Source organism: Felis catus, chromosome B2 (genome assembly GCF_018350175.1).
Source record: "Felis catus isolate Fca126 chromosome B2, F.catus_Fca126_mat1.0, whole genome shotgun sequence".
Taxonomy (NCBI): domain Eukaryota; kingdom Metazoa; phylum Chordata; class Mammalia; order Carnivora; family Felidae; genus Felis; species Felis catus.
Genome location: NC_058372.1, coordinates 7505258 through 7519023, shown reverse-complemented (window position 1 = coordinate 7519023; position 13766 = coordinate 7505258). Strand labels below are relative to the sequence as shown.

Genomic DNA, 13766 nt, shown 5'->3' with positions numbered 1-13766 from the left:
CTCCAGAAGTTAACCTGATGTTTGGCAATATCTGAGGCAATAGAAACAGCATGTTTATAAGGATTGGAAAGACTGTTAGATGAAGAGGTCATTTCCTTCACTCTCTGTTGAAGCGTCTTGAACATTAGGGGAATGAATGGGATGCGTCGAAAGGACCACTAGTTCTACAAGATCAACAAGTTAAAACCAACCAACCAACCCCCAAACCTAGATGATGGAATTTTATGTGTCCAGACCTGGTCAAGAGTGAGTTAAAACTGAGGTGGTAACTGCCCCAGAACTCCTGTAACTTGAAAGAGCCCAAGACAATCTTATTATCATACCATGACTAATGGAGTATATATTTATTGTTGGCTCTCTATGTGCGGGGCATTCTGTCCAGGACTCACTTAAGTTAGCGCTGTCCCTGCTTTTCAGGTCAGAAAACTGAAGTTCAGGAGATTTGGCTGCCCCGCAGTCACACAGAGTGGAGGAGCCGCCGTCCAGTCGTGTCCGTATTTGACCTCTGGTCCCTGATTGATTTTCCTGTGCTCATTTCTGTCAATACCAGATATTCTGCCTGATGTATTATTTACAGGCTCAGGATCCAGCTCTCTGTGTCTGTCGTTAGCTAGCTGTGTATACGGCACGTATGCTGAAACTCACTACCAGATCTTTTATGGTGTTATGACTTAATTAAATGTTGAATAATAACGAAGGCGCACTTCTGTAGGAAGTGTGAAAACACTGTTTACACCTGACAAAATCCACACGCTGTTATGTCTATCAAGGTACAAGAATGCAAATTGTGAAGTATTAGACAAAGGCCACTTCTATCTTCCCATTCTTAAAACTAGGGACAAATAATATCAATAGAATGGAATGAATATATTTTTTAGCTGTAGTTTTCTTTCCTAAAATATGCATGCTGTATCCTGGTTCCAGTTTTATTGTCTTTTTTGTAACTACTAACAGTGTATGAAAAAATACTATAATTTTTTAAAAAATAACACAAGTTACTTTTTAAAATTTATTTTGAGGGGGAGAGAGAGTGTGTATGTGCACTAGTGGGGGAGAGGCAGTGAGAGAAGGAGAGAGAGAACCAAAGCAGGCTCTGAACTGTCAGTGCAGAGCTCAGTCCCTTGAACCATGAGATCATGACCTGAGCTGAAATCAAGAGTTGGATACCTAACTGACTGAGCCACCCCAGAGCCCTGACACAATATTTTAAAAGATGGTTTTGTTTTGTTTTCCCAGATTGATGGCCCCTATTAGTTTCTACTTTGGTTTCTAAGATACCTGCTTCAGATGTTGGGAGCCCATTGGATATTTGGTTTGTTGAAATTGTAGTTACGATTGCAAAATTCTTCTAGACTATTGAATCAGGGCTCAAATGGTGAATTTTTTCCTGCTGATTGGGACTTCTAGAGCCATGCTGTCCAATATGGTGGTCACTATCCACTAGAATAAAATTCGGTAGCATTACATGAAACTAAAAATCCAGCTTCTCAGTTGTAATCGGCACATCTCAAATGCTGAGAAGGAAGATAATGCTTAGGGAGTACCGGGCTGGGAAGTGCAGATGCAGAGCATTTATGGAATCATAGAAAGTTTCATTGGCATTGATAATGTTGGATCATTTTAATGATCTTTTAAAGACTGGTTTTACGATATCAAAAATCAAGACTATTTTTAAGAGCAGTTTAAGATTCACAGGTAAATTGAGGGGAAGGTACAGAGATCTCCTGTAAATCCCCCTCCCTACGCGTGCATAAGCTCCCCCATTGACAACATCCCCACCAGAATGGTACCTTTGTTACAATTGATGAACCTAGGTCGACACCTCATTATGACCCATATGCATAGATTATATCACACACCTCTCTCTCGGTGTTGTACCTCTTACGTGTTTGGACAAAGCTATGGTGATAAGTATCCGCCATTATGCTATGTGTAGTATTTTCAGTGCTCTGGAACACCTCTGCTTTCCACTTACTCATCCCTCCCCAGTCGTACAAAAACTCATCTTCTGTCTCTGTCGTTTTGTCTATTTTTCAGAATATCCTATCTTTTTGGTTTGGCTTCTTTCACCTAGTAACAAGCCTTTAAAATTCCTCTATGTATTTTCAAGGCTCGATCACTCCCTTTTTTTCTGTTTATCTTAAAGCACCGAAAAATAGTCCATTGGCCGAATGTACCATAGTGTTCACCTACCGAAGGACATGTTGGTCACTTCCACGTTTTGGCAGTTATGCAGGCTTTTATGTGGATAGAAGGGTTCAACTCATTCGAGTAAATGCCACTTTGAAAGTGGCTGCACTAGGTCGCTTTCCCATCAGCAGTGAATGGAGGGTTCTTGTTGCTGTACATCCTTGCCTGCATTTTGTGTTCCAGATTTCAGCCACTTGAATATGTGTGTAGCATGTCATCGTTTTAATTTGCATTTCCTCATGTCCTATGTAGTTGATCTTTCCAAATGCTTATTTTCCATTTGTGTATCTTCTTTGGTAAGGGGTCTTGTATAATCTTTGGCTCCTTCTTAATCGAGTTGTCATCTTATTGAGTTTCAGGGGTTCTTGGTATATTTTGGATAACAGTCCTTTGTAAGATGTGTTTTTGCAGATATTTTCTTCCGGTCTGTCGCTTGGCCTCTCATTCTCGACCTTTTATTTCACGAAGAAGTTTTACATTTTAGTCGAGTCCCGTTGGTCCATTCTTTCTTTCATGGATTGCACCTTTGGTATTGTTGGAAAAGTCACGGTCATGCCCGAGATAATCTAGGTTTTTTCCCTATGCTATCTACTAGAAGTTAACACAGTTGTGCTTTGTAAATTTAGATCTGTGACCCATTTTGAGTGAATTTTTGTGAAGGATGTAAGGTCTGTCTCGATTTATTTTATTTTGCCTGTGGCTATCAAGTTGTCCCAGCACCATTTGTTGAAAAGGATACGGTTGCTGCATTGTGTTGCCTTCCCTCCTCCATCAAAGACCAGTTGACTCAGTTGATGGTATTTATGTGGGTCTATTTCTGGGCTCTCTTGTTCTGGTCCATTGATCTGTCTGTCTCTTCTTTTGCCAATACCACACTGTCTTGCTTACTGTGGCTCGATGCTAAGTCTTGAAGTTGGGTAGTGATGATCTGCTTTTAATAATCTGTTTATTTGGATTAAAACATTATGAATTGGGTTATTGCCATAAAAGGTAGCCACGTCTTCTAGCCAGAAGAGGTTGTGGTAGGAGGAGCATGCTTTAGAAGTTTTAGGAGATATTTCTAATTCCACACAGACAGCTCTGTATTAAGTTATTTGCTTTCGTGTACGTGATAGCATTGGCCACTGTAACTTCTGTAACTTGTTTCAGAATCCGTTGTTCTGAGGAACCATAATTTTATTAAGTGCGTTGCACTGCTGGTTTTGATCGGTTGTGTCTTTGCCGCATGAACTGGTAAGAAGAGGCCATAGACTCCAGCTAATTTGATATAAAATCCGAACACGGGGAGTCTTACATTACAGAACTGCTTCACGTTCATTTTGTCGTCTACAGATTGTCCTACAGAAATTCACCCTTGAGGGCCGCCGGGAGTTCAGCAGACTGTCTGGTGGCCGTCTGTCCAAGTTCCTTGAGGCAAAGAAAAGAGACAACGGATCCTTGTTCTTGGACAGCTTTAGTGAATGTATTCAGTCCTGAGTTTGAATAATTTGTTTAACTGGAGGTATTTTGCACAGTGAATAAAATTTCTTTGCTATGAAATTTAATCCTGGTAGGATCTTCAGAATAATTTTAACACTTGCCAGATCTCTGCACTGCTCAGCTCTCCAAATGCTTCTACTACTTCAAGAGAACTCTGTCTTAGTGATTTTTCATCCCTGGTAACAGGAAGTGTACAAGATACATGTTTAAAAAAAGAAACAGGAGATGATTGGTTTAATGTTTCTCTTGAACTTGCTCCCTCCAGGCAAATGATATTTGATGAATTTTGGCTAATTCTTCTTTCTTGTTGGGTAGAGGAATGTATAAACGATAATTTACAAACTGCAAATTAGCTCAGCGACCATAAAAAAAAAACTCCTAGAGGAGCTTACCTCCAAGGGCTTAAAGGAAATTGATTATGAACGTGGAGAACAATTTTGTTTTCAACCTGCACTGGTGGTTCGTTAAAATCTTTTGTGACTTTAAGCGTCTTCACTTAAAATTGTTTGCTGTAAGCTTAATATGATACTTGGTGCTCTGTTAGGATGTTGTTCTGGTTCTCCCCCCCCCCCCCCCCCCCCCCAGACCCTATGATCTTGTAAGGGTATAGGAATTGTTACTTACCTTGGAGGCCCTAGGAAGCCCCCTTCTGTAAGAGATCAATTGCCGAGCGAGCGAGAGGGAGAGAGAGAACTGAAACAGTGGCTGGCTGGGTTGGTGCCTCCAGTAATACAATCTTAATTTCCTGAGTTGGGGAGCTTATGAAGGATGCCTACCGTTAACATTCTACATTGACCTTTAGAATCATCCTTTACATCTATCCAGTTCAAAACTGGTCGAGTTAATGCTCTAAAAGCCAAGCTTTTAGAATCCGACAAGAGCCTATGGCAAAGGTGGAGTCCAGCAGATGGCTTCACAACGTTTACTATTCTAAAAACTTTCCCCGCTTAAATTATTACCTTACCCATCGGGGCTGCCATGCTTGAAATCCACTCTTTAGAAAGCGGCAAACTGTTAGGTTGCCGTTGGTTTTTGTAAATCAGTTTGGTGTCCTCAAAGCATGTAGTTAATACAATCCTGTCCATTCACCTATCTTTTTTGTAAGTGGTTTACCTAGACTTGAATACCAACTGAGCAACAGCAGTCCTTCCTGAAGAAAAGGGCAGAAAATACTTCACAATTTGGTGGGCCTTCAAGATTTGTTTGTTGGCATTGCTAGGAGACTTGGAACACAGATAGAAAGCAGATAACGTTAGGATGCAAAGGAACACTTGGCCCATGGTTGGGCTGGAAGGCTTTTTCAATGTAAGGGGTGATAGGAACGAATGGAGAGAGGCAAGCACAATATTGACTGTTGTATCAAAACTGTACACACGCCTCATTCTGTGTGGAGGAAGCTTGGGAGTACCTAGGTAGGGGATGAAAAAAGGATCATGCCAAGTTTGGTTTTGAAAACTCAAAAGTCCTTTGTTCCTATTCCCTGCTTGGTATTCTGGATTCCAGAAAAAAATGGTATGTATTTGTATTTTCCATTTCTATTTAATTTGACTTTCGAATCTTTCATATTTGGCCAGCTCCTTTCTGAGAACATATTGTACACATGTTCCGATGCTGTTTGAAGGCCCTCGGAGAGACCAGAGTTGATTGGAAGCTCTCAGTTCTACTGCAGTGGGTGGCCAGAGTGCTGGAACTGAACAGCTGCCATACACCCATTGAACTTTTGTCATTTATAAATTATTTTCCACGCCATCTGGAGCCAGAATGGTGCCACGGTTTAGAGAAACTCTTGGTGGGGGTACGTTCACATCCAGTGCTTATTTAACTTGCTTCTTACCCATTCAACTGAAGTCGTAAAATCGTTACTTGTTTGGAGGCTTAAATCGTGAGTAAATAGGAGTTTCTGCTTTAAATGTCACATTAGTGACACCACCTCCACCTCCACCCCAACCAACATTTTCCCCTCCCTTTCTCCCTTCTAGTGACTACATCCTGCCGGCTTTCAGCTCCAGTGGAAAATGCATTAATCCTAGAGTCTCCATGAGGTTTCCTGTTGGATGACATAATCAGAAAATCCTCCCTCACATTGCCCTTGGGGTTGCTGTCTGGATGTTAGGTTGTCTTGGTGGGCGTAACTCACCCATCAAAAAAATCACAGGCCATAAACTCGGAGCCTGAAATGCATTAATATCATGTTAAAAGAAATAAAGCTGTGGGCATGTCTGCAAGCCCTGTAGAGAATTTCATTAATCTACAGATTCTTGCTGGTGTGGAACACATTGGCGGGTGGCTCCCGTTCATACGGCATGAGCTGGTGCAGTGCCACTAGCAGGAGGTATTTGAACTGTTCCAGTGTAAGCTGTTAGACTAAATCTTGTGGGGAAAATACCACAGACCCTCAGCTACTAGACTTTGGTAGTGTTCGTGAGCCCCCATCCCCCAGATCTGGTTACCTAGTGAGTTTCGCCTGTAGCGGTTGATCACCGGAAACCGGGCCAAGGAAAACTATTGGGACGAATCAGAAATAGAACATGGGATGCATTTGAAGATCAAAAAAGACAGTTGCCATCTGACATGTAAAGTAGTTGGTAAAAGTTCTGAAGCTGAAGATCTTGCGAGGCAAAAACTTCAGTGGCTGTGACTTAGCTGGATACAAGAAAACCGTGATACGAAAGTTGAACCAAGAATATGCTATTGAGATGCCAAAGGGCACGTGCAGTTTTACAAGTTCAGAAGCCATTGGCATAGGCAGTTGAACATATGTTCAAATATGGATCTTCCCTTATTTGGAGAATCTGTCATGGTTTTTGTTAGGATGGGAGGCTGCCATAACCCTCCATTTGGTTGACTTGGATCGAGTGTCTCTTGCCTTTGATCTTGGAAGTCCGAGCTTCATTGGCGCTTGATCAGAATGAGAATGAGGAGCAGGCTCCTTAGCAGGATGTACACGCTCTGTTACTTTTTCTTTTTGTAAGAGAATTTGATTCTTAGCAGAGAAGGGGATAAGTTTGTGGTAGAAAGCATTGATATAAGCATAGGTTTTTTGTTGTTTTTTTTGTTTTTTGCTTTGTGTTTTTTTGAAAGAATGAGCAGGGGGGAGAGGCAGAGGGAGGGAGAGAGAATCTGAAGGAGGCTCCATGCTCATCACATAGCATGGTGTGGGGCTCAATCCCACAACCCTTGGTCATGACCTGAGTGGAAATTAAGAGTAGGACGCTCTACTCATTGAGCCATCCAGGCGCCCCAGGATTTACACATTCTTTATGCAGGTTGCCTCCATGATGCTTCCTCTTTTGTTGTACCTACTCTTAGGTGTAGGGCAGGATCAAGAGAAAAGATCTGCCTGGTGGGGTTTCTTTGGGGGGAGTAAAGAGAAAGGAGAGGGTTTTAGCCACAGCCCCATTGAGTTGAAAGCTTGAAGAGGGGTCACCATTTCTACCTCCTTGTATCAGAGATGTCGTTGGGTTTTCCATATTCTAAGCATTAATATAGTTCTCACAGGTGCTACCACTTATGCTCTTGGGGAGTCTAGAATACATAGCCCTTGAATGAAAAAAATTATGTATTTTTAAATGTTTATTTTATTTTGAGAGGGAAAGAGAGAATCCCGAGCAGACTCCATGCCGTCAGCGCAGAGCCTGAAGCAGGGCTCTATCTCCTGAACCATGAGATCACGACTTGAGCTGAAATGAAGAGTTGGCACTTAAGCAACCCAGGTTCCCCCCCAAATTAGATTTCTTCATGGCTACTGTGAACAGTTTTTTACGTTTATAAATCATTATTGAACTCTAAAACTTGAAGTTCTGAATGTATCTTGATTTCTTTTGTAAAATGCTGTAGATTCTACATACACGCCCACGCTGTGAGTGCCGCTCTCAAAATGGGCTTGTTTGACCACGTATGCCTTTTAGTAGAATAAAGGCAGGGGTGGGAAGGGATCTCAAAGATCACATCTGACGGATGAGTCCCTTTTTCTACTGGTAACGGTTCTTCGAAATGTTATGTGAACCAAGATGAGTACAGCTGATGACGGAGCTGTCTGGAGTCTTTGGGTCCCTTACCTTACTTGCCTGTATTGGTCAGAAACCTAAGTTTCTATTTTTGGTGACTTTGTACTGCACCCAGTTAGCTCAATGGGAACTGTAATTCCTAGAGTCCCTCTGCTGCACCGTTACCGTCTGTGGTTCTTGGTTAGGGTTGAGCACAAGAGAAGTGTGTGCAAGGTTTTGGAGGTGAAGTAAAGCAACAGCCAGTTTTCCCCGCTCTGGAGTTCAGTGTAGGAAGCCAGACCCTGCATTGCCCACATGTTGGCGCCTGTTCCCGGCCTCCAGTGCTGGTGTGGAGCTACACTTGGGTCTCCCCTCCTCTTTCTCCTGTGTCCTCGCCCCCATTGGCTTCTCCAGGTCCTAGGACAACGTGTGCAGCCCTGAGGTGATGTTGCCACCTTTTCCTGTAGTACCACGTCAGAACCCGTGTGGGACTTGGTGAGAGACGTGGGTTCCAGCTTTTCCTTGTTGGCCCCTACTTCGTAGCCAGCTCTCCTCGATTGCCTGCCTACTTGAAATACAGCAGTTCCAGACAATTCCAGATTCGAGAACAGACACAGCTCCTCCAATTATGTAAGATTGAATTCCTTTAATTGCTTATTTTAGATCACCCACTGTGGTGTGTATCATTTCACTCTGATCAAACTCTGATATGTGATTGAATTGTTTGATTTATCCCCTCCTGTGGTACACACAGTCTAACATACGACAAATATCTTGAAGACCGCTGTTGGTCTTTTCTTCCTATCAATAGTTGGACTCTCTCAACTTTAACGCCTATAATTGCTTCACTTGTTCTCCAGATGGCCTGATTTCTTCTTCTCTATCATCACGATAACTATTTTCCAGTTACCCTCCATCCGTTTTATCATCTACCCAAAATGTCGTATGCTGTCGCCCAGGTGGGTTGTGACCAGAGGAGAGAAGGGGTGACTAGGATCATTTTTACTCTAGATAATAACACAGCTTGGCTGGATTAGCTAATTTACCATCTCAAAAAACAACATCAGGTTGAATGTTTCAGGATATCCACGTGACAAAGTGGTATCCATGTGGGTACACTGGGACTCGATTTCATGTCGTTTCTCTGCTGCTTCCTTTGGCTTGGGCTTGTCAAGATCTCTTTGGATTCTATACCTGTAGTCGTTGGCTGTCTCCGGTGTTGGTCAAAATGTGAAGTTAAAGACAGGTGAAATCTGGACTCCACTGTTTTTGAGCTTTGTTATTTGAAATGAGTAATTTACCACAATGTCGCAGTTTCCCCAATTGTAAGATGGAAAATAAAATGTTTTAAGTCAATGAATAATTGTGTAAGTAAAGAGAAATAGCAACTTTAGAGGTATTTGCGGGGGAAATAATGCACGATATAAAGAAGTTTTTATTTAGCAATCTTAAATTATGATAAGTATTCCTTCTTTGGCTTCATCCAGGTCATTGGTTAAAAATGGTAAATCCCTATGTTAATTGTGGTATTACAATAGCTAAGGCAGGGACACGACCTAAGTGGTCATTGGTACATGAGAAGGAAATGTGGTATGTATATATACACAGTGGAATATTACTCAGCCCCTAAAAAGATTGGAATCTTGCCATTGGTGATGTGGATGGACGTCGACGGTATTATGCTAAGTGAATTAAGTCCAAAAAAGAGAAATACTATAGGGTTTCACTTTTTTGTTGATGCTAACAAAACAACAACAAAGAGAAACAGATGCCTAAACACAGAGAACACTGGTGGTTGTGAAGGAGAGAGAAATAGGAGGATGAGGGAAATGGGTGAAGGAGATTAACAGGTACAAAATTCCAATTCTAAAAGAAGTCCTAGGGATGAAAAGCACAGTGTAGGGGATGGAGTCCGAATATCGTAAGACAATAATAGTGTTGAGCATTGCAGTGTACAAAGCTGTTGAATCACTATGTTGTACACCTGCAACTACTGTAAATATTCTTTGTGAACTATACTTCAGTTAAACATAAAAAAATAAAAAATGTTGCTGCAAAAGGACCGAGGACATAAAACCCTATCCTGGGGACCTTCCTTCTGTAGAAGGTCACAGCATTGATTCAATGTTGATGCCATTTCAGATCCACTGTTGATTAGCTTAACAAAGGGCCCTAGTATCCGGCCCCTGTTTTTGCATATTGCCCATTAAGCGGCCACGAGAGCCCTTGTCCAGTCTCTTACTCAAGTCCAAGTGTATTTCCCTGATGTGCCGGCCACTGGCAAGTCAGAGAAGGAAATGAGGTTTGTCTTGTCCCTACTGAACCCGCCCATGTGATGGGATAGTTGCTGGCTTTTCTGAGCAATCACGAACCCTTCTTTTAACAATTTTCCAAGAATCTTGTCCAGGATCAACAGTAAGCGTGCCGGTGGTATGTGTTACTTCTCTCTCTCTCTCTCTCTCTCTCTCTCTCTCTCTCTCTCTCTCTCTCTCTCTCTCTCTTTATCTTTCCTGTCTTTTTGGAAGTGGGAACTTGGATTTTCATCATCTTGAGTCTTCTGGCATCAATGCCATTCCTCCCTCAGTATTTAGAAGAAGGGAAATCCAAGAGTAGTAATGAACTTGAGAGCAGGTCACATACCCATTCCCTTTCTGAGCCTCATGTCACTTTGGCCAGTGTTGTCTACATGCTCAGGAACATGAGGTGCGTTACGATTGTGAATTCCGAATACTTAAAATCCATGTAATTAGAAGACCTTAGAAATGTATTCCTGTATATTAGAAATGCATTTTAAAATTTTAGCATTGGGGCGTCTGGGTGGTGCAGTCGGTTAAGCGTCCGACTTCAGCCAGGTCACGATCTCGCGGTCTGTGAGTTCGAGCCCCGTGTCAGGCTCTGGGCTGATGGCTCAGATCCTGGAGCCTGTTTCTGATTCTGTGTCTCCCTCTCTCTCTGCCCCTCCCCCATTCATGCTCTGTCTCTCTCTGTCCCAAAAAATAAATAAACGTTGAAAAAAAAAAATTTTAGCATTGCTTATAGTTCCTAAAATCAAAATCAACATGAAAGCCACTATGTTAAGAACATTATAATAACACTATTTTTGAGAAAAAAATTGGATTTATTTTTTTTTGAGAGAAGGGCATTCAGTGGAATTTTTCCTTGACTCTTAATTTAATGTTGACATGCACAAGTGAGAAAACGATTTGCTTTCCAGGTTTTGCTCTAAACAATACTACCAATAAAAGTGGCCACGTAGCAATTTATGCTACGTTTCCGACGTTTTACACACGTTAGTCATGTATTACAATCACCTAGCAAGGTGTACGGGTTTGCAAATTGGGGAAATGAGAAAACCGAGACTCAGGCAACTCTAGTCAAATACTTAATAAATGCCAAGCTGGAATTTGAATTGAGACCATCTGATTGTACAGCCACAGGTTTTTTTCCATTTCACCACACTGTAAGGTTAAATGACATTTTCCATTTGACTTTTAAGTTTTGTGCTTCCTATGATAGCCATGCTGAGTGACCTTTCATTTGGGCCATGTCCGTGGGAATTGTGTGAATAAAGTTGTGTTACATTAATAAGTTGAATGACAGTTGAGTTGGACTGCTTTGTACATTTCAGTGTAAAGAAATCTAGCAATGAAGAAAAAGCTGCCTTTATCAATTGCTGGTCATAAGCGGAGATTGTGCTTTATTTATTACAAATCAATTAATGGTCCTTTCCTCTAACACCCCATCAATCAATGCATATAAGTTTCCATTGATAAGGATACCTCACCAAAAGAAATCCATTCTCCTTTGTCATTTTGACAGGAGTTAGCTCTAAAGGTGGATTAGTCCAGAATGTGGTAGGGAAATATCCGTAGGCTGAGGCCCAAACCTAATTGTGTGAAGTCAAAATTGTCATAAGAACATTTGACGATCGATGATAACAAAAGGCTTTCTTCCCTTGTTCCCATAGTCAGGATTAATTTGCTTCTCCGACTGAAGAGTTGAAAACTATTTCTGTTGGTTCATTTCATCGCGCTCGCCCCATTGCCAGATGCTATAGAAGGAGCTCAAGATAGTGTCTGCTCTGTTTCCCAAGGCTGGGTTTGGAATTTAAACCATTTTAATAGGGAACTGTGTAAGAAAATCTAGTGTAATGCCTAAAAAATGTACAGTTGCAGATCTGCATGTGGCCGCTGGCTGGCTCAGATGCAGGATTTCTATAAGAAGGGTCCAGAAGAATCTTTGGAAAGGAGAAGTTTCATTAACACAGGCTCACCAGAGGAATGTTTGAACCGGGGTAAGCACAGTCGAGCCACCAGCCCTGTGCACAGTATTACTAAGAGTGTGCTGGAATGTAGCAGCCCCAGACGGTGCATCTGTGGAATTTTATTTTAAAAAGTGATTGCAAACATGTGAGTATAGTTAGCATGCCCTGCTTTGGGCCCTAATCGTGGTATTTCCATAGTATTTACAGAGATTCATTTTTAAAGAAGTTTAAAAACTGGACCTTAAAAATCCTCTCTACTTAACTGCGTGATAAAAAGCATTCAGGAAACACCGATGATTCTTTAGTTCATGTTTAACCCCCGGCTGGAAAACTGAACTGCATGTGTGGCCCTTTCCTTCCAGAATGTTGCCTCGCTGTTTTGATTTGTAGAACTTAGATCATGCGGGTCAAATCCTTGACTAGGAACTCAACTACATAAGGTTTACTTCTAAATCTTGGTGTGTAAATAGCCTGGGGCGGGGGGGGGGGGAGGGAGCTGTACTTTACCAGAGTCTTCATTAACGAAAGACCGTAAGCATTGTTTTTCACTTAGTTTTATTTTATGTAACTTTGATATATAAACGTTGATATTGGACAATCATTTATTTTCCGGATGTTTCTTAAAAACTCAAATCCTAGTCTCGTTCAGTTTGCTCCAGCATAAGTTTTAAGGTAGTTACTTGATCTATTGACATAATCTAGTGTTAGTCTCTCAGAAGTAGAGTGATTAGATTTGGTTTAGAAATTGTATGATTTGTTTAAAATGTGGTATAACTCTAAGACAGGATTATACTACTTTCCATTTGTTAGCCAATGCTTTGGGTAAAAAAAAAAAAGAATATTTGTGTAACTAAAATACTTTGTCCATTTTCCACAGGTAGCAACCAAACTTTCACCCAATTAAGATTTGTTCTTTGCTTCTGTTAAGCAATCCCGAAAGTGATGGATATTTTTAATTCTTGTAGACACAGTGGATGCAGCTATGTTAAGTTATGCTATTAACATTTTAAAGGTATTCTAAATATACATATTATTCTAAGTATTCTAATGTTGAAGGGCACCTGGGTGGCTCAGTTGGCTAAGCGTCCAACTCTTGGTTCAGTTCAGGTCATGATCTCCCAGTTTCCTGAGTTCAAGCCCCACGTTGGGCTCTGTGCTGACAGTGCAGAGCCTGCTTGGGATTCTATCTCCCCCTCTCTCTGCCCCTCCCCCACAGATGCTGTCTCTGTCTCTCTCGAAATAAATAAACGTAAAAAATTTTACAAATTTTCTAATGCTGAACCCTCAAAGAAATCTCCAATGTAAAAGGGACTGAAATCATACATTATGAACATATGTTCTTTGACAACAGCAAAATTAAATTGGTTGTAACAGAAAGCCAACTAGAAAATTCCAAGACGTTGATATTGAACAACTCAGGTCTAAAGAACCTACAGGTCAAAGAATGTATTTTGAGATGTTAACAGCGCACACGAAAATATCAAAGACCAGAAGACGCAGTTATAGCACAACTTAGAGGCTAATTTATTGCTTTAAATGCTTCTGTTAGAGAAAACAGTATAGATTTTAAAACCTCAAATATAATTGGCAAAACTATTAAGAAATGGAAAACAAAAATCCTAGGAGTGGCTGCCCCTGCAGGATAAGGGTTGTGATCTGGGAGGGACCCCAGAGGGGCTGCCAGTGTTCAGTTTCCTTAACTGATGTGGCATACAGTGTTTGTTAAGGGCTGGACTGTGTTGTGCCGGAATTCAGGTGTTGAAGCCTCCACCCCCAGTTCCTTTTAATGTCAGCTTGATTGGAGAGGAGGTCTTCAAAGAGACATTAACTTAAAGTCAGGTTTTTAG

General features: G+C 41.3%; 1 protein-coding gene across 2 annotated transcripts in view; it reads left to right on the top strand.

Annotated features, from left to right (window-relative positions):
* Positions 1-13766, top strand: part of LOC123385663 — a 509548-nt gene that overhangs the window by 166766 nt on the left and 329016 nt on the right. The window contains exon 2 of one of the 2 annotated variants that reach the window (XM_045058525.1): positions 8123-8285. The exons of the other annotated variant lie outside the window; for it this stretch is intronic. The gene's annotated coding sequence lies outside the window, so the exon portion shown is untranslated. The remainder of the gene's footprint in view (positions 1-8122; positions 8286-13766) is intronic. 2 annotated transcript variants of the gene reach the window in all.